This window comes from Octopus bimaculoides, chromosome 13 (assembly GCF_046866305.1).
Source record: "Octopus bimaculoides isolate indiv1 chromosome 13, ASM4686630v1, whole genome shotgun sequence".
NCBI classification, from domain to species: Eukaryota; Metazoa; Mollusca; class Cephalopoda; order Octopoda; family Octopodidae; genus Octopus; species Octopus bimaculoides.
In genome coordinates this window covers 16,859,726-16,880,549 of record NC_142940.1, presented here as the reverse complement: position 1 = coordinate 16,880,549, position 20,824 = coordinate 16,859,726, and the positions used below count along the sequence as shown (strand labels likewise).

The window sequence follows — 20,824 nt, the reverse complement described above, 5'->3', positions numbered from 1 at the left end:
ATGTGGTTTTGTGTGTGACACCTTGGGCAAACATCTACTATAGCTCCAGGCACCAACCCAAGCCTTGTGAGCAAATTTGGTGGACGGAAATTGAAAGACACCAGTCATGTATGTATATGTGTGTGTGAGTATCCTTGTCTTGACATCAAGTGATGGTTGTAAATGAACAGTAAGGTAAACTAGCCTGTCTAATGGTCATTATCTTGGTCATCTTTCCATTTTTACAGACTATTGCAGGTCATAATAAGTCTGTAAGTTGGCAGAAACAGGAGAGCATATCAGATTCAAGATACTTTAAAGGAGAGTTTCTAAAAGAGTTTGCTAATTCCAACTACATTCAGGTATATATTGAACTTATTGAGTTGTTTTATGAACTTACCTATGGACTAAATTTTGTTTGCAACACCAATTTCCCCAGATTTCTGATTTTACTCTGTAATAACTTAAGTATTTGACTGCCTAATTTAAAAATATATATATATTAACATCTTTAGTAATGAAACTTCTTTAAAAGAAAAAAACTATCTATAACTACACTACATTCCCATTCATCAAACTTCTTGTTCTTGTCCAAGTACATTAATTAAATTTGAACTAGGAACTGTTACTTGTAAATCCAAGATAGGCTGCTGCTGAATGTACACGACTTAGTTGATAAGAGCCCTACTACCCTTAGTTTAAAAGTAAAGGCTTCTAATTTATAACCAGTTTAATACAAGGTGTAGTGTTTTGCAAGTTACTTGGTGACATCACTGGTGTTGGTGCAATGAAAAAAAAAAACCATTCGGTACACTATGTGAAGTGGTTGGTGTTAGGAAGGGCATTCAGTCATAGAAACTTTGCCAAAGCAGACACTGGAACTCACAGAAGCTTTCTAGCTTGTTGGATTCTGTCAAACTACCCAATCCATGCTAGAATGGAATAGGGGACATTAAATGATAACAACAACAATATTATCCAGGAATAACAAGACCTGAAGATGATTGGCAACTAAACCAACTGAAACGCAGTGTAGATATAAATACAAAAAAGCCATCAGTAACACCCAACCTTTCTTGAGTTTATTGATATGTAAATGATTATAATCACATGAATTGACAATATTTTGGATATTTTTTCACAGATTCACATGACTCTCTTGACATCCAATTCCATTATTATGAATCTGAATTGGGAACTTGAATCATAATGAATCTTTCATTAGCTCGTTACACAACCATGGATACCATCCCTATGGATGCATTTCAGTTACTCTCTTTACAGAGCTTGGTGATCCTGACCATTGATCTTCTAGGATTTCCCCACTCAGCATCAATGTAAGAAGCACCGTTGGCTCAGTTGAGCTCTTTTGCTGCCTCTTCACAATCTGTCATGCTGCAGTCCCATGACTTTGTCGTATCCTTGACAGGGTGGATGAACGAGTGCTATGCCTTGCCAAGGGTAGCCCGTAATCATGCAGAGCATGGTTGCCATTCCATAAAGTATTTTCAAAATACCTGCACACCCATGGATAAATGCTGATCGGAGAGTATTGTAGTTCGCTTGAAGCACTGTGTATTGTTTGTAAAGAATAAAAAGTTTTGAATGGTACAACAATGCACTATAATACAAAAGATGGATTATATACCTGTTGTAATTTAGTTATCTATAGTCTGATGATATTTCGGAATACAATTCCTTCTTCAGATATTCTTAGACAGAGTCACTGCTATAATTATATATGTTATAGCTATATATTATGTATTATATATTATAGCAGCGACTTAATAAAATAACTTTGTCATTATTAAGCTGATGTTTGGAACATAGATTAACCTGAAATTTTGTATTATTTGAAAACCAGAAGTTTTGATCTAATAACCAAGGGTGGTCATAAGGAGATTGATTTTATAAAGGGCTAAAGATAAGGTTAATTGTTTCAGAAATTATAATTTTTAAGTGTTTAGTTTCTATTCACTGTGTTTTGAGTTCAAAGCTCACCAGGCTCTGATTTTACCTATTTATCAATCTGAGATTGATAAAATAAGAAGGAGTATATAGCACATAATTCATTGAATTGCATGCCATTCTTTACAAAAACTAACCTTATATTTTTTTATTTCTAAATAAAAAAGAAGTCAATATTATCAATCAAAAATTTATTTTCTTTCTCAATATCATTTTTACATATCTTTTCTTTCCAAATTAGCATTAAAAAAAATCACTCTTCCACTGGCTTTTGTCAATAAACTGCAGCTATGCTTTGGTTCTGCTTTAATGGACAATATTGACTCCAATATTATTACAGTCTGGTACTCATTTTATAATTCTCTATTTATTGAACTGTTAAGTTACAAGACATAGAGGGACACAACATAAGCACACACATACATACATGTATATTTATGAAGAAACTCATATGACCAAAGTGGGATTGAACCTAGAATCATCTAGTTACAAACTCCTTAACCACATGGTCAGATCTGAACCTGTAGGATAGATTGTTTTATCAATTCATACACTTACATATACAATCAAAGCAGGTGTCTTCAGATGAGATGGGGTTTTTTTTTGTTCTTTTTTTTTTTTTTTTACATATAAATAACTAATAGTGACATTTTATTTTTCAGCTACATATGTAGAGTATTGCCCAATGACTTGAAGGCATCTCACATTATTTATGGTATGAATTAAGTTTATGGTTTATGGGCCAACAAGCAAAAGGTTAAAGAAATTCTCTAGCAGAATCCTTATGGGATACTTGCAGAAGATCAACACAACAGGAAGTTAGAAGAACTTAGTTTAGGAAACTGCTTGTCTAGTCAATCAGGAAATGGCTATGATAAATGTAATTTCAAATATTTTATAGAGAAATGCTTCTTTCTCTTTAAAACTTTCGTGGATGATTTATTATTATGTTTTGTTATCAGTGGAGATAGCAAAGTCAGTAGAGAACCAATTTAAATAGCCATATGTTGTTGTTACTTCAGCACAGGTCAGTTTTGAACCAACAAAACTATGATCAAAGGCATACCATCTATGATTATCCTGCATTTTTTTTTTTTTCGCAGATTAGTATATCTAGAACTAAATCCTTATAGTATTTTCCCTTCTTTTTTTAAGATGGTAGAATGTGATGAGAGAGAGAGAGAGAGAGAATTGGTGTGTTGTTTCTAGGTCGAGAAACTACACACAGAATTGGCTCTTGAGGAATGCTGAATGTTATATGCTAATTCAATGTTGCATTCAGTGAAGCTGAGGTACCACTGCTATGAATGTGGCTTGGTGAATCAGCACTGATGATGATGATGACAGCAATTTCTTTTATAATATTAATAATAATGAGAATGATGGTGTTTTTTTTTTATATAATAGTAATAATGGTTTCAAATTTTGGCACAAAGCCAGCAAGTTTGAGGGAGTGAGTCAATTACACTGACCCCAGGGTTCAACTGGTACTTATTTCATTGAGCCTATAAGATGAAAGACAAAGTGCACCTTGGTAGAATTTAAACTTAGAATATAAAGATTGATGATATGCTGCTATCTGATGCACTAATGATTCTGCAAGCTAAAGGTTATATACCATAATAATAATAATAATAACAAAAAATAATAGTTCTTTCTAATTTTAGCACAAGGCCAGCAATTTTTTAGAGGAGTGGGGAAAACAAGTCAATTACATTGGTTCCAGTACTCAAAAATGGTACTTAATTTTCTTGTTCCTGGAAGGGTAAAAGACAAAGTCAACCTCTTAATAATAATAATAATCCTTTCTTACAATAAGCAAAGTGCCTGAAACGTGGGGAGGGGACTAGTTGATTACATCGACCCCCAGCACTCAACTGGTACTTAATCTATTGATCCCGAGAGAATGAAAGGTAAACTTGACCTCAGCGGAATTTGAACTCAGAATGTAAGGACGGACTAAGCATTTTGCCAGGTGTGCTAACAATTCTGCCAGCTCTTCTCACAGCTGAGAGGTCTTTCTCTTATGGATGTTGGTGCCACATAGAATGTATTTGTGCCAGTGCCATATAAGATGCACTCATGCTGGTACGACATAAAATGCATTCTTGCCCGTGCCACGTAAAAGCACCCATGCTGGTAGTATGTAAAAAGTACCCAGCACACTCTGTAAAGTGATTGGTATTACGAAGGGCATCCCGCTGTAGAAATCATGTCAAAACAGACAACTGGAGCCTGGACAGCTCTCTGGGTGGTGAGCTCCTGTCAAACTGTCCACCCCATGCCAACAGACATCAAATGATGATGAAATCTCTGTTTATTCACCAGAAACAATAAATTACAGAGCTCAATACGAAAGTAGAGTATTCTTTAATACATAATAACTGAAAGGCTCCAATTTCCAGTACTCAGAGTTACTCACTTCCGATCATCAGCTGGTGAACTAAGCATGCTTTTCTTTTGAAATATTTAGACAGTGAATATTTTTTGAAATATGAAATGAAAGTTTGAAGAAAACGCTTATCCTTTGTGCTTTGGTTTAAAGATCTTTGTGAATGCCACATACAAAATTGGAAGTCGGAGCCTTTCAGTTATCGTGTGTGTGTGTGTGAGACAGCTGAAGATGGGATTAGATATGCTTATTGATTGTGTTTTGTGTTTTCATGGTTTTAAGTTGTCTTTCATTGAAATTCTAGTTCTTGTAAAACTGAACTTGCTTATGGTTTCTTGGCTTATGGTGATTTTATTATATATATATATATATCATACCATACATTAATATTATGTGATTGTCCTTTATTGGGATTCTAATTATGGTAAGGATAATACTCGTTTGGGGATTTCTAGTTTATTGTTTCGTTGCATATATAGAAACGACTTGGTCATGATTAAAATACTTTTTGTTCTAGATTTGTCTATTCAAGGTTGGCATGAATTTAAACAAGAAGTACAGCAACATACACTACTTGCTGTCTACTGAAGGTAGGCTGTTATACAAATTTGAACATGTCATATTCAAAGGGCTTCAACAGAAAATTGAATTTGCTCCACAGGTTGGTGGTGCTCAAACTGTTTGTTAGCTTGAGGTACATAATACGATAAATATAAGTGTTTGAAATGAAATTTTCTTTATTTTCCTTTGATAAAAATATTTCATATTTTTCCCAACAATGAAACACCTTGTTACAGGATATAATAATTCTATTTACTCTGTCTATTTACTTAATGTAGGGAAAATTTTCATCCAAGTGAGAAATTTTATGATTCACGGGTAATTTTGGAATTCCATTGGAGGAAATTGCTTTTAGGTTGAACAATATCATTATTGGCACCGTTTTTGCTAGATTTATTTTCCTAACTTTTGATTTTTTAAAGATTCTAAGTAATATAAAGTTCTTAATATTAAGCAATGAATTGTGTTGTGAATAGGACTACTTTTCCTCTTAGCATATGTGAAGTGTGTGGAATAAGAGAAGTGAAACTGATAAAGGAGAGAAATATATGAAAAGAAAGATTAAAAAACACTGCCTTATTCTCTTCTTTCTTTTGGCCCTATCAACCAATTGGCAGGTTATTTCACTAAATACTCTCTTTTTCTCAAAATCTCACTTCACTGACTTCATCACAGCATTTAAAAACTAATGACATCTTTCTTCTGCGTTTACAAGAAGTTAATCAGAAGGTGAAAGGCAGTGTTTATGATCTTTGCAAGCTTTCTTTTTTGGAAGGATTGATGGTGGGGTGTTAACACCCATCCTGCAGATCAATGTTTGCAGAAAAAAAAGAAAAAATGGGTATAGATGGATCAGAAGTTTGGGCTGGATATTTGCTAAAGATATCCAAAGATCAAGTAGCTGACATTGTTTAGCACCAGGTCAGTCATAACCTGATATACCAATGATCAAAGGCATTCAAGCCATGTCTTTTCTGGGGAATAGTGTATACTGGATTGCATTATACAATTACAGTCATGACCAAAAGTTTGGAACATTTAAAAAAAAATATTAATTGTTATGCCCGAGTACAATCTGGTTCAAATATAACTTTGGGCATTTAATATATAAATTCTAATTTTCAGACCCATGTTCCAAATTTTGGCCATGACTGTAGGTTCTCCTTTAAGACAGCTATTAGTTGAAATTCTGACTTTCCCCCCATGATGTTTGGGTGTGGGGAAGGAATATGATAATTCTAGTGTTATTAACCTTACTCTTTCAAATGTAATGCTTATTTCTTCACATTGTTTTGAACTAATCATGAATAATCTCATAGCTTTAAAATTTCAATGATGTAATTGTTTATTGTTAGAATGACATTGTAAGTAGGTATGAGAGGCCAGAAATGGCCAGTTTGAATATAAAGCAAGTAGAATATTTAAGCTGAATATGGCTGGTTTAAATGCTAAATGATTAACAAACTTATGTATATAATCATGCAACTGGATTCTCTTTCATATACAAACCAATATTTACAATAAATATTGATTTCTAACATTGGCTAAAAAATTTGGTGCAGTGTAATACAGTCAATTACATTGATCCCAGTACTTGACTGGTAATTATTTCATCAACTCATGAAGGATGAAAGAGAGTTGAGTTTGGCATGATTTGAACTCACAATGAAAAGTGATGTATCTGAATACCACACATGTTTAGGAGCAAGAATGTCAAACTCATTTGGCTTTGGAGGCCAATTTGAAGCATAAAGCAGTTCTCAGAAGTTAGATAGGGACAATTATTCTGAAAATCCCTATTTATAATGTAGGTCAAAGTAAATGGTTAAAGGGATCAATATATGTTATATCAATTTTATCAATAATAAAGAAAGGAAAAACATGAGATGTTAGTAAAAGTTGTGTTGCAGAGATGTGTTGGAAAACCTCCTCTACTTGGTGTATTACAGATCTCTTTAAGCAACAATCCATACAGTAAGAAAGAAGATAGAAATTGTCCAAATGAATGCACACAGTTCTTGAAAATTTCAATGCTTGGTAGAAATCTTGCATTGTTTCAGCAGCAAAACCTTTTATTATTGTTTATATATATATCACTAGAATCCATTCAGATATATCCATCTGAATATATATCACTAGAATCCATTCAGACAAATGGGTGCATAAATTTGAAAAGAAAAACAACAAAAAAGAACTGAACTATTTCCATTTGGCTTTGCCTGTATAGACAAAAAGGAAACAGGTCACATTCTTTAGTGTATGGATCCATAAGCTTCTTTCTTATTGGTTGAGATAGAAAAGATTCCTTTAGATGTACTGATTTGACTAATCAGAAACAGTGTTAATCTTAAATCTAGTTGGGCACCTAATCTGAACAAATGCTAGTGACGTATATTATACAATATTTTAAAATAAAAATTTGTTTTACAAAACTGAGTTGGGGGCCAGATCCAGCCCACTGGCAGTATGCTGGCATTCTTGCATTAGAGTCACAAACAAAATGTCTTGTCAAATTTAGTACAAGTAATGCTACCTAAATACTCAACAATGGGCATGGCTGGAATGGCATCAAACCAAAAGTTTATTTGATCAGAATTGAAGATCCCTAATCTGGTCATTCAATACCAAATTTCCCCAATTATCCCAAAGTAAGATGGTCACAGATAGGGCCGGTTTTAAGCCAATTAAACAGATTTGTTCAAATTGGGCCCTGCACCAAGAGAGAACCCCATGGACACGCTCGAGTGGAGGATGCTATGATGAAGTTTTAGTATATCATTATGGCTAATGGTGGAGCCTCGAGCCCTCAATACCTTTTGGCTGGGACTGGCATACTACACAAAGCATAAAACATCAATCTTTAGCTTTTGTAGAGAAGAGGGCCTCACTGACAATCCTCTAATTGGGCCCTGCACTTCCTAGCGCTGGCACTGGTCACAAATGACTAGCTCAATCAGGGCTGACCTGGGTCTAAACAACAACGAGACCCTTCAAAATACTGTTGTTGTTGCTTAGGTCAGGTCAGCCCTTATATCAAGTAAGTTTGGTTGTTAAAGATTAAGTTATTAAATATACTTCGATAACACTTGTACTTCTGAATTTTATCTAAGTATTTCTATTCACCCTAATACTCTGAAGCATCTCCACTTTCTAGTGTTGATATCTCTTCATTGTTCTTGTTGTTGTCATGGATATAACAACAACAAAAGAAGAAATGGCTAGTTAAATTGGAAATATGCCAGAAAATGGAGGAAGGGATGAGAAAGAGGAGAGATAGATAAGGAGGGGAAGTTTGCCGGTCATATAGAACCACTAGATATCTACTAATAAATAAATGAATACATACATAAATGACCAACAAATAATGTTAACATAAAACTCTTTCTTCATCATTGACTGAATGAACAAATTTAATCAATAGTTAAGTTAGGAAATTACCATAATATTTGCGTGTAGTCTTTGGAACTAGAAAGTCGATTTGAAACAGAAAACTATAGTGAGACAAAAACAAGCATCTCTGAGACTAGGTATAATGGTAGACATATAACAAATAATTTCATAATTTTTGAAGACATAAAAAGTGTGGTGGTGGTAGTGGTGGTGGTGGTGGGGTACCATGAATGCTTAAAAAAATAAAAAATAAACAAAGCAAAGTATAAAGAAAGACAATCTTAGGATTTAAGTAAGAAAAGAAGAAGAATATGTTTGAGTGTTTGGGGTATTAGAAAAGATATTAAAAAGTGGGTAGGAAACAAAAAACGTAACCTCCTTTGGGGACAGCTTATTGACCTAAATTCCAAATCAAAATAGATTGGAAGGGTCATGAAAGGAAATGGAATTGGGTTGGAAAGGGGGTAATATTTGTTATTAGTCTGACTATCTCAACCCCATACAGAAAAAAAAAAAAATTGTCTGGGCCATATAAATTTTTTGGTTGCTGGATTTACTGGGTAGCAGGGTAGGATAGAAATATTAGTATTGGTTCCCAAGGGAACTGAAAAACAGGAAGAACTACTACTGAAATCATCAAAACTTACCAAGAGGAAGAAAACTTCAGTAACATCGAAAGAAATAAATCAATAAATTGTTTAATATTGATGTAGATAAGGAAACAGGCTGCTGCTGCTACTACTACTACTACTACTACTACAAGAGGCTGATGATGATGATGATGATGATGACAACAACAACAATATTGATGTTTGATGGTGGTAGTGGTGGCAGTGACAGAAGTTGCTTAAATGTTTTACTGATGTTTTTATGTTGTTGTTTTGCTGAGGTTTTTATTATTATAGAATCGCTATGGTAATTATTTCAAAAGTCATCATTAGAAATCTTTGGAATGCTGTAAACCATAGACAGACAGAATTAACGAAGCATACAAGTTGTTTAAAGAAATTGCTTTGGAGAAAAAGTTGTGAGTTATTCAGAATAGCATCAACAAAAAGAAAATATACTCAAAAATTCTTACAAGAAGAAGAAGAAGAAGTAAAAAGGCAGCTGTGACCTAATATAGGCACTCTTGGCAGACCAGAAAGTCATTCAGAATAGATCAAATAAATGGTGACAGCATCAATTAATAATGGCAGCAATAGACATCAAATGTCCCTCAACAGACTGCTTACTCTCTCTCTTTAAAATACAAATTCCATAGTTAAGTTCTAAATCTATACACAGTAGGATTAACACAAGTTGGTGAAACAGCTGGGTCAGGTGGGTCAAGAAGGCTATAGTAGTTGCACTTGGAGAAACAGGAAGAAAGAGGAGACAATGAGAGAAGATAGTGAGTCTGTGTGGGTTAGATATGCATGTCTTATATGTATACATACAAACATAGCAGAGATACCCATTATTGCCTGGATGCTGAAATATGTGGGAACAACAGTAATTTCAATGAGAATGTGCTTGTACAAGACAAAGGTAAGCTATAGATTTGACTTTTGTTGTGATGACACTAAAATAGCTGAGGATAGGATGATGAACAAGCATAGAAAAATGAGAATAAAATGGTTCCTCGTCTTGCTTGGAGACTTCAAGACTGAGACTTCAATCTGTATCAGTCTACATAATCTTCAAAGAAGCATCTTCTCTGGTCAGCTTCACAGTATAATGTTGCATAGACATATCAAACAACTACTTTGAGATCATAGAATGAAGTCGGACTATGAATATTGGGCTAGAACTGTCTGATGCTTAAATAGGTTACCAAAATTGCTTATTAAAACATCATTTCATCTAGAAGAGTAGAAAATAATTCGTTCTTCCATTATTTCACATTTAAATTTCTATATAACTATAAAATCATGTTTACTTAGCGTTCTATCAGTATCAATCTATAACAACAGAAGGAGACAATAATATTTCATAAAAAAACATATAGGCAATATATATATGTATACACATGCACACACACACACAGTAATGCTGTCATTACACATTAAAAAAAAATATTTTCAAAAAATTATCATGTTGTTTCAAATATCATGGAAGATAGAACATAATTTATCGCTTCAATATTTTACATTCAAATTTGTTTATATTTTTAAAATCTTCAGTCATTATGCTCTATAAATCACACTTAACTTTTATCAAATTTGAAATATAATTCAAACGTTATGAAAATTAACAGTCTGATTTATAGGGCATAAAACATGAATATTTCAAAATTATAAACAAATTTAAGTGTGAAACAATGGAAGAAATTAATTTTTATTTTTTGTGATATTTGAAGCTAACTTCAAACTTTTGGAAGATGTGACTTTTAAATGTTGAACTATAATAATGACAATGTTCCAATTATACTCATACATTTTTAGACAGAAAAGGATAACAGTGGTGCCTATTATTTGATGAATGGTAAAACCTATCAGGACTTTGCCAAACTGTAGGAGGGGCTTTTATAGATGATACAAACATATACACATTGTACATACATACACAATCATCTTCATTTAACATCCATGTTCCATGGTTTCTATGGCTAGATGCCTTTCCTAACATCAACTATACATTACGTGTATACATTACATGTATATATATATATATATATATATATATATATATATATATATATATATATGTGTGTATATATTTCTGGTGCTACATAAAAAGCACCCAGCACACTCTGTAAAGTGGTTGGTATTAGGAAGGGCATCCAACCATAGAAACCAAGTGAAATCAGACTGAAACCTGGTGCAGCTTCCCTGCTTGCTAGCTCTGGTCAAACAGTACAAACCCATGCCAGCATGGAAAAGGGACATTAGAGGATGATGATGATATACCTATGATGATGATGATATAGGCGCAACATGGCTGTGGGGTAAGTAGCTTGCTTACCAACCACATGGTTCTGGGTTCAGTCCCACTGCATGGCACCTTGGACAAGTGTCTTCTATTATAGCCTTGGGCTGACCAAAGCCTTGTGTGTAGATTTGATAGATGTATACTGAAAGAAGCCTGTCATATATATATATATATATATATATATATATACATACATATGTATATGTTTATGTGTCTGTGTTTGTTCCCCCACCATCACTTGACAACCGATTTTGTTGTGTTTACGTTCCCCGTAACTTAGCAGTTCAGCAAAATAGACTGATAGAATAAGTACTAGGCTTACAAAGAATAAGTCTTTGAGTTGATTTGTTCGACAAAAGGTGGTGCTCCAGCATGGCCACAGTCTAATGACTGAAACCAATAAAAGAATGAATATATATCTATCATCATCATCATCATTTGACATCTATTTTCTATGCTGGCATGGGCTGGATGGTCTTGCAAAAGCTGGTGTCCCAGAAGACTACCAAACTTTACTATCGGCTTTCACTTGGTTTCAATGGTTGGATGCGATTCCTAATGCCAACCACTTTACAGAGTATACTGGGTGTTTTTTTTTACATATATACTCATATGTATGTATTTACAGTATATCCATCACTTCTGTGACAGTATAGCATGGTGGCATGTATCATGTTTTTGCTAATTATTTTAGGTGCCAATGTAACCATGAGCAGACACAGAAACCATTTCTGCCCACTCACACATGAGCATCCAGGATGTAAGAGCTGAAGGAAGAGAGAACTTCAGCAGTTCCTGATTGGTACTCATCACAACTGAGTAGAGTGGAGCAATGTGAAGTGCCTTGCACAAGGATACAATACACTAACTAGTTCAGTAATTGAACCTACAACAAACATGTGCAAAACACTCTAATCACGAGTGTATGGATCTACATACACACAAACACACATGTGATTATATCCACATCATCATCATTGTTTCAAAGTCCACTTCATTGAAGTCAATTTTCTATGGTCATATGCCCTTCCTGTCACCAACCACTCATCTGTTTCCAAGCAAGCTAATATTACCCTCAGCAAAACATGTTTTCCACAGAAGATTGGAAACAAATGACATCACATGTATGGTGACACTTGTTTACAACTGTCCCACAATGTCAAGACAAGGACCACACACACACAGAGGACAGGCTTCTTTCAATTTCCTTTGAATGTTGAGCCTCACAGAGGTGATGAAAAGTGACTGAGACCTTTGGTGATATGCTGTGCTTGAGAAAACTCATCAAGCCAAGTGAAACCATATGCGTGGCAGTTGCCAGTGTCGTGTACATGGCACCTGTGCAAGTGACATGTAAAAAGCACCCATTGCATTCTTGGAATGTTTGGAGTTAGAAAGGGCATCCAACTGTAGAAACCATGCCAAATCAGACTGGAACCTGGTACAGCCCTCCAGCTTACCAGTCCTGGTCAAACCATCTAACCCATGTCAGCATGGAAAGCGGAGATTAAATAATGATGATGATTTACCAGATCCACTCACATGGATTTGGTTGACCCAAGACAATAACAAAAGACACTTGCTCAAGGTACTATGCAGTGGGAATGAACCTGAAACCATGTGATTGGGAAGCGAACTTCATAACCACACATCCGTACCTGTGCCCGCACACACACACACACTCAGCTATAAAATAGTGCCTCGATGATAAACCTTTGTACAACACTCATGCTTATTTTTGTGTGTATGCGTATGTTCAGAAGTGTGCATCCGTAGGAAGAAAATCTGTTATATATATTCCTCTAATCCAAGTTTCTGCAAGGACATTTGATGAACGATTTATGGGTTCATATTTGTTTTTACAATACTACTAGTAACATCTATTCATATGTCAGAATACTTTTTATGTTATAAATTAGATGACGTTCCTTTGCTAGGAAGATGTAAAAATAAGGTTTCAACATGATTGTGCTCCACCACATTTTGCAACTAATTTGAGTAATTATTTAGATGAAACTTTTCCAGGAAGATAGATCAGGAAATGAGGTTCATTTAAATGACTACCTACCTAGGTCTCCAGGCATGAAACAACTCAGTTTTCTTTCCTGTAGAATCCACCTGAAATCAGTAATGATATATAATTAAAGTAAGCAGTCATATCTACCTTTGAATATCAGTACACGTGTTTGGTGGAGGAAGGAAATATTCAACAAAATTTCAAAAAATATGTTTTTTTTTAAATATATATTTGACCCCTTATCCCTATCCATGTCCAAAAGAAAAAAGCTCAATTCACATTCTTTCACACTCAAATTTAAGTTGGATGACTGACAATAAATAATAGAGGGATGGACACACAGGAAACCTAAGCACTGTTGAAACAAAGAGCCTTCTAAACAATCATCATCATCACCATCATCATCACCATCATGAATATTTAACATCTATTTTCCCATCTGGCATGGGCTGGATGGCTTGACAGGAACTGGCAAGGCCAGGGCTACACAAGTTTCATAGTCTGCTTTGGCTTGGTTTCTACAGCTGGATGCCCTTCGTAATGCCAACTACTTTACAGAGTGTACTGAGTGCTCTTAATGTGGTGCCAACACCAGTGTTTTTACATGACACCAGCACTCACACAAATGCTTTTTTACGTGGTACCTAGGTTTTAGGATATCAAATCTGTTGCAGTGGGCAAGTCTTCTTGAGTACAGCAATGTGCCATATATCTTGCTCCTCTGTTATCTTCACAAGGCTCAAACTAGCTATAAATCAAATAGATAAAAAAAATTCCAATTTTCTTCTTGTTTCACAATATCAACTCTTATTTGGAATAATAATTCACTTAAACACACATTCAAATTTGTAAATAATTTACTAACTCACAAAAAGAAAAAAAAAGTAGCTAAAATATCAATATTCTTTAGAAAACCTTTAACCCATTACCTACCAGTGATCTCACATGAGATCACTTAAAAATTACAAATTTCGTAATTATCTGTCAATATTTACACATATCAAACCTTTTTGCTATATCTACTAGGTATATTTCTCTGATATTCAAATGAGGTTTGCTAATTTTTCACCCAATATCTCGCTTATTTCTATTTAAAATGTTATTTTGATCATTCCAGTGTCTTTCTAAGGCTGTTTTATGCTAGAAATCAAAGTTTCATAAAAAAAATTCCAGTTAATAGAATTATGGAAGGTAATGGGTTAAACAGATTTTGTGGCAAATTTGTTGAATGTTGAGTTTCCTTCCTTCACCTGTGTCTTACACACTCAAGAAGGTTCAAAGTTCACATATTCAACAGAGTCAAAAATTCTTAGATATCAAAGACCCTCAAATAATTTGAGCATTTGCTGAAAATTTAAAACATTTAAAGTTCTCTTTCTACGGAAGCAGTCTTTCAGGACATCTTGAATATATTAATAATGACACTACCAATACAGTGTGGTTATGAATAATTATGTACATACAAATCATGTACAGAATGTCATCTAATAAATATATATTTAATCTCCCTGTGAAAATTGATCTTGCAGATAACCTGTTATGCTTGTTGTAATTTGTATACGATTTCTCTAAGAAGCTGTGAGCTTCTTAACTTCAACAGGTAGGTGTGGTAAGTGATCCCTGATGAGTCATTAATGAAATGTGAAACTAGTTTGTATTCAATCATGACTTCTGGTTGCTGAAGCTAATGTGATTTATTCATGTTGTCTATTTTCACAGCAAGATTCAATATATGTTTATTAAACATTCAGTATACTACTTCCACATATATATATGCAGTCTTCAAATGTTGGACCTCATGGAGGCAATGACAAGTGACCAAGACCTCGGTGATATGCTGTGCTTGAGAAGACTCAAGCCAAGTGAAACCATAGCTGTGGCCATTGCCAGTGTTGTGTAAATGACACCTATAAAGTCATAGGCATGGCCATTAGCAGTGTCATGTAAATGGCACCCATGCCAGTGGCATGTAAAAAACACCAATTACACTCTCGGAGTGGTGTGTGTTAGGCGGAGCATCCAGTCATAGAAACCATGCCAAATCAGACTTGAACTTGGTGCAACCTTCTGGCTTATGAGTTCCAGTTAAACTGTCTAACCCATGCCAGCATGGAAAGCAGACGTTAAATGATGACGATGATATATATATATATATATATATATATATATATATATATATATATAAAGAATCATGTATATAAGAATCATTGGACAGAAAACCTAAGGGTGCCAGCAACATGAAAAACTAACTGTAAAGTGGGTGCTAACAGACTTAGCTTACCACATCAAATATGTTAGTATGGCTGGATACTCTTCCTGCTGCACACCCTTGCCTGTGTTTTAAGAAAGGAATTCTTCTTTATTCCACTTAATTACAAAAACACAGACCAAAAGGATGTAATGTTTCATGAGAATGTGAACACAATATAGAAGATACTTTAGGCAATGTACTCTCTGGTTTACAGAAAGACAAGATGGTCACAGTTGGGACGTTTTTAACCATAGGTTTCTTTGACTAGGTCTAACCTTGGTGGCTAACAAGCGGTTTTTATAGTATAGGATAGAATACCTTTGCAGTATTTGTCTGACTCTGTGCTTTGAATTCAAATCTTATAAAGTTAAATTTTTCCTTACATCTTTCCAGAGTCAATAAAAATAGTGTACCAATCCACAGCATGGACTAGCAAAACTAAGAATGTCAGACAAGAAGCCTTGCAATATTCCAGGTCTTAATCCATTGCCAAATTTAACACTACCACCAGGCACTTAAGATACTTTTAGTGGAATCCTCTCTGTTACAAGCATTCAGGCCAAGTCTCATGTTTGAGCGTATCTTCCTCCTTTCCTCCTGCAAGTAGTCTTGGAGACCCTAAAAACAGGGCTCTCATACTTTTTCTACTGGCTAACCCCTTCATCTGTTGGTAGAGTGTTGGGCTGACAAGCATGAGGTAGTGATTTCAACTTCTGGACAGGCTACGTGTTCTGTTCTTGAGCAAGACACTTTATTTCACATTGTTCCAGTTCATTCAACTGTAGTTGCAATGTCACTGGTGCCAAGCTATATCGGCCTTTGCCTCTCCTTTGGATAACATCGGAGGCGTGAAGAGGGAAGGCTAGTATGCATGGGGGACTGCTGGTCTTCCATAAATAACCTTGTCCGGACTTGTACCTTGGAGGCATGCATTCATTTGTTATTAATTTAATTTAAACAGTTCAAATCCTGTGGTCAACTTAGTCTTTGATCTTTCTGGAGAAAATAACCACTTAAAAATTAGAGTCAGTATAATCTTGTTCATGCCCACCAAATTTCTGGCCTTGTGCCTATATAAAACAAAAATCAATTCTATTGTAATTTAAAGTTACAGTTTCAAAGAGGAATACCTCCATATCAAACTCAGTTGACAGGGCTGCACTAAACTTGCTTTTGATTATAAGCATTACTGAAAATCCCTTGCTTACAACAATAAATAGATAAATACAGCAAAAGGTACACCACATATTTTCTAGACACACAAGTTGCGGTTTGGTAGTTGTATTTAGTTAAAAGTTCTAGTGATTTTACAAACTTCATGTAATCCTCTGCGATTCCTCATGCATATGCTTAAAGGTACACATGCCTCAGTTTGAGAACTACTGCCACAAAGAGTTATCAGTACTGCCTTACTCATCATCGTTATTCAATATCAATGTTCCATGCTGGCATGAAAAGAACACAAAAAATGAATAAATAAAAAGCAGTCAAACCACCACCACCACATCATTTGCAGCAACAGCAGCAACAACAACAAAGATAATATTTATTTTCATTCCTACTGCTTTAGGTTGATAACATATTCATTCCTTATGTTAAATGAAATTAACACTATTTTGAAAGAAATCATTAGAAACAACAACTTCAGTAGTATTCAATAATAAAATAATTAAGATAAATGAATGAAAAATAATAATAAAAAAAAATTACATAAAAAATTAATTAAAAATAATAAATTTAAACAGATGGTGATGGTGGTGGTAGTGGGAGTATCAGAAACTCCTGCAAGTAAATGAGTTTTAGTCAGGAGATATTTCAGCCAAAGTTTAAGGAAGACAACCCAAAGGCAACATTATATGGTGTAATAAGTTTAAAAAGAATTTCCGAAATGAAGATTATTTTTCATTCACATATGTGTGTGTGTGTGCACGTGTGTTGAAAACTTAATATTGTATGGATGAAATGAGATCACTGTTTGGCTATATTTTATTGGTAATTAATTTGTTTGTTAAGAAGCCTATACGGAGAGACTGTGTGAGAGATTGAGAGAGATAGATCGACAGAGGGGGAAATTGACAGGAAGGAAGAGAAACATGCATACAGATATATATATATATATATATATATATATATATAATATCATATATAATATATATATATAAAATATATACTTATATATATTAAAAAAATATATATATATACATATGTATATGTGTATATATATATATATATATATATATATATATATAATATATATATATGTATATATATAAAATATATATATGATATATAAGATATATATGATATATAAAAATATATATATAATATATAAAAATATATATATACATATATATCTTACAAATATATATCTTATATATATATATATATGATTTAGACATACACATACATACTAACACACACATGGCTTTAGCTATTTAAAGTTTCCAGAAGATGATCTTTTAGTCCCAGGAGGTATTATAATTAAAATAAAAGCCAAATTCTGAAGACAACACAGAAATAAGCTGACATCAGCAACTCTGAAAAGAAAATTGGTAACAACTTGCTTTCAGCAAATATAAACTGAACAAGACTCGATGAAAACTATTTAACATTAGTTAACAAGAAGAAATATTTAGTTTTATGTATGCTGAAGTAATGCCTGTGTGTGTTTTGTGTACATGTGTTAGATATGTATCATATCAAAGAGTGCATCACTGTCGTTGTTGCCATCATCATCATACAGTTGTTTTTCCATGGTGACATGGGCTGCATGTGGTATCATGGCCTGTGTTGTCTTGTACACACCAAAGAAAATTGGTTGACTTTGTTGTTGTGTATATCTTAGGCACATGGCTCAGTGGTAAGAGCATTGGGCTGACAATTATGAGGTAGTTAGTTCAATTCCTGGACCAGGCTGTGTGTTGTGTGCTTGAGCAAGACACTTTATTTCATGTTGCTCCAGTTCACTCAGCTATGGAAATGAGTTGTGATGTCACTGGTGCCAAACCTTTGCCTTTCCATTGGATAACATCGCTGGCATGGAGAGGGGAGGCTAATATGCATTGGCGACTGCTGGTCTTCCATAAACAACTTTGCCCAGACTTGTGCCTTGGAGGGTAACTTTCTAGGTGCAATCCCATGGTCATTCATGACTGAAGGAGTTCTTTACCCTTTACCCTTTTTTAGGTACATATTATCATTTAATCACCAAATTTATAAAGCTGACTCATGCAAGGAGGGCTAAAGAATGCACTCTACTCTGAATCAGTTATTTGCAGTTATTGCAAGAAGTCATACACAGGTAACTTGCAAAGTAGTTTGCAAAGCCTATGTATCACTGTGAAATGTCGTCTTAATTGGCAAGATCAGATTCATGCCGAACAGTAATGACCTGTTCAACTGTCATCCTGAAATTATGTTCTGTAGATTAAGGGATACCACAATGAACAATACATATCAATGTCTGAATTCCAATACACCATGGGGAATCTCATGGCAAGAAACCTTCTCTCAAGCATTCCCAGAGACCACTATTTATATCCTTCCTCAGTTCCTGTCATTCACTGTTATCAATGTCCTGCAATGAAGATAATTCCCTATCTATAAAATCCCAGAGAACGTTTCAGAATATCACACCCTTGAACATTAGGTTTTTTGTCTATATAGTTTCTATAGCAGGATGCCTTTCTCCTCACCAACCCCTTTATAACGTTTACTAGATGGATTTAAACATACCATCTGCACTAGGACTACTATACAGTACCTGACATTGGTTCTTATTCAAAGTTACTGATTTCATAATTGGAAGCTGTTAAAGGGACTTGCAGAGTTAGGTTTTGTCTGGAATTCAGAGATGTGAAATTTAGAGTAATGAAATCTGAATTTCCATCTTAATAAATGTATTTTGAATCATTACTTTCACTATAAGCACCCTCTTTGCTTTACTTCTTATCAACATGGAAGTTTTTATTCTGGTGTTTACACACACCAACTCAGATATGTAAAATAGCAGAACAGTGTGCAGGACATGCATATAAACAGTTTGAGAAGTATAAAAGATATGAGTATTTGTATTTATGCATGTTTACTTTTGTGTATATGTGTGTGCAGTTTTGTTAGTTTATACAAGCATGCATGCCACTATAACTCCGTGTGTGTGTGTGTGTGAGAGAGAGAGAGAGAGAGAGAGAGAGAGAGAGGGAGAGGGAGAGAGAGAGAGAGATGCAAAATGATATGGCTTAGTTCTTGACCTATGAAGCTCTGATATATTCAACAATATATTACAAACTTTTATGCATAGAATCATTGACATACAATGTGGTTAGAAACAGAGTGATACAGAAACATTATAAATATTAAAGTTGTATACTGATGACCCAGTTTCCATAAGTGAATTGGTCAAAGAATTGAAGAGGAAATCCCAAGTGTGGAAGCAACACCTAGAACTAACACTTATATTCTTAAAGTAATTCTAGTAAAGAGAAAAGTTTTAGTTAGCATCAAAGTAGACAAGACTCTTGTACCATCTGGGAAGTGGCTATACTTGATATGTAGAAAAATGGAATAAAAGAAATCCATATTGTGTACCCATTGTAAACTATGTGTGTGCAAGTGGTACAGTGGGATTACAATGGCTGAGAAGAAGGACTGAATTTAGTAGATACACATGAGTTGTTAGTATTATGATCATCCATAACATGATATTCTTCAAATGCTCAGAGAATTCTCTAGAAGTAGTTGACAACTTCTGTGACCCAAGTGACCTAACTAGTAGTGAAGGCAAGTGTTCCTAAAGCCAAGCAGCTTGAGTAAGAACAGAATGCAAAACATTCAGGCAACAATTATTCTGTTAGTAACAAACAGATTGCTTCTCTGATTATTTCTCTGAGTTGTGGGTAGATTGTATGATGCTTGTGTAGGAAGTGCAATGTTTCATGATAGAGAAACATGAGTATTTAATGTGAAGCATGCACAAAGACTGGAAAGAAGTAAAGTGAGCATACTCTACTGGATGTGTAATGTTAGTGTGCATGACTGGCAGAGCACACATGAGCTGAAAGAAAAACTGGGTATATAAATATATCAGATGGAGTATGCAATAGAGAAGACAGAGCTGGCACAGACATATGAAGCATAGAGAAGATGACAGTTGGATAAAGAAGTGCCAAGTGATCCAAGTGGGAAGAACATGGGGAAGGGGAAGACCAAGGAAAATATGGGACGAAATTGTGGAAGCTGATCCCAAGTAAGTGGACCTCTTGAAAGAGATGTCAAAGGACAGTAACAAGTGGTGAGATGCTGTGCTAAAGATGACCGCATCCAACACATACAGGCATGATTAAACAGAGCCAAA

At 34.6% G+C, this 20,824-nt stretch overlaps 1 protein-coding gene and 1 long non-coding RNA gene across 3 annotated transcripts in view; one reads left to right on the top strand and one right to left on the bottom strand.

Moving 5' to 3' along the window:
• LOC106881088 (uncharacterized) overlaps nucleotides 1-20,824 on the bottom strand; it is a 925,009-nt gene that overhangs the window by 596,970 nt on the left and 307,215 nt on the right. For both annotated transcript variants that reach the window (XM_089361538.1, XM_089361539.1), the window contains one exon: nucleotides 13,272-13,321. The gene's annotated coding sequence lies outside the window, so the exon portion shown is untranslated. The remainder of the gene's footprint in view (nucleotides 1-13,271; nucleotides 13,322-20,824) is intronic.
• The window catches only part of LOC128249272 (uncharacterized), a 32,264-nt gene continuing 20,938 nt past the window's right edge, over nucleotides 9,499-20,824 (top strand). The window contains exon 1 of the long non-coding RNA XR_008265363.2: nucleotides 9,499-9,820. This is a non-coding gene — a long non-coding RNA (uncharacterized LOC128249272). The remainder of the gene's footprint in view (nucleotides 9,821-20,824) is intronic.